The 805-nt window shown below is 39.3% G+C and overlaps 1 non-coding gene across 1 annotated transcript; it reads right to left on the bottom strand.

Annotated features, from left to right (window-relative positions):
• Nucleotides 1-346: 346 nt before the first annotated feature.
• Nucleotides 347-417, bottom strand: Trnag-gcc (transfer RNA glycine (anticodon GCC)). Its single transcript has one exon. It is a non-coding gene; the product is annotated as a tRNA-Gly (tRNA).
• Between the last annotated feature and the right edge of the window lie 388 nt (nucleotides 418-805).

Below are 805 nucleotides of genomic sequence, written 5' to 3'. Positions count from 1 at the left end.
GAAGTATTTTTGTCTTTATTCCTCGTCTTTGACTTCTGTTTGTTTTGACGGTGGACAGGCTCTGTCACCCTGGTTAATATAAACACCTGGTCTTTGTCCTGGTTTCAGCAAAATCCACACATTTGCAAAAAGTCGAGCTACGATTCCATTTTCAGTACGTGCTCTTCGCATCCAACTTTTTTCCCGTAAGTTCTCAAAGGCCCCGTAAATAATGTCATGGACACTGTCCTTTTTTCTTTACCTAAGATGCAAAACAACAAAAATCAATATAAAGGATTGTACCTATATTTGAAACAAACAAATACGAATAAAGGGAAAAAAATAAAATTACTGTAAAAATTAAAGTTGCATCGGCCGGGAATCGAACCCGGGCCGCCCGCGTGGCAGGCGAGCATTCTACCACTGAACCACCGATGCGCACACTACTGGATTTGACATAATTTGCTATATATATATAAAAGGAATTGGTATGTATCTTTATTTTTTATCTTATTTGTTTCAGTTTTTGGACTCTAGCTATGCTGGGGCGCGGCCTTGAAGGCTTTAGTCGAACAAATCAACTCCAGTACTCATATTTTAAGTCTGATATTTATTCTACCGTTTTGTCGAACCGCTAAGTTACGGGGATGTAAAGAAACCAACGTCGGTTGTCAAGCGATCGTGGGGGTAAACACAAACACATACACACATGTATAAGGCGCTTCCCCAGCATGACCGCGATGAAATGACTGAAACATGTAAAAGATATATATAGATAGATAGATAGATAGATTGATATACACCACAGGCTTTTTTCAGTTTCCGT

Source organism: Octopus bimaculoides, unplaced genomic scaffold, assembly GCF_001194135.2.
Source record: "Octopus bimaculoides isolate UCB-OBI-ISO-001 unplaced genomic scaffold, ASM119413v2 Scaffold_254741, whole genome shotgun sequence".
Classification (NCBI taxonomy): domain Eukaryota; kingdom Metazoa; phylum Mollusca; class Cephalopoda; order Octopoda; family Octopodidae; genus Octopus; species Octopus bimaculoides.
This window is presented reverse-complemented; position numbering and strand designations above follow the sequence as displayed.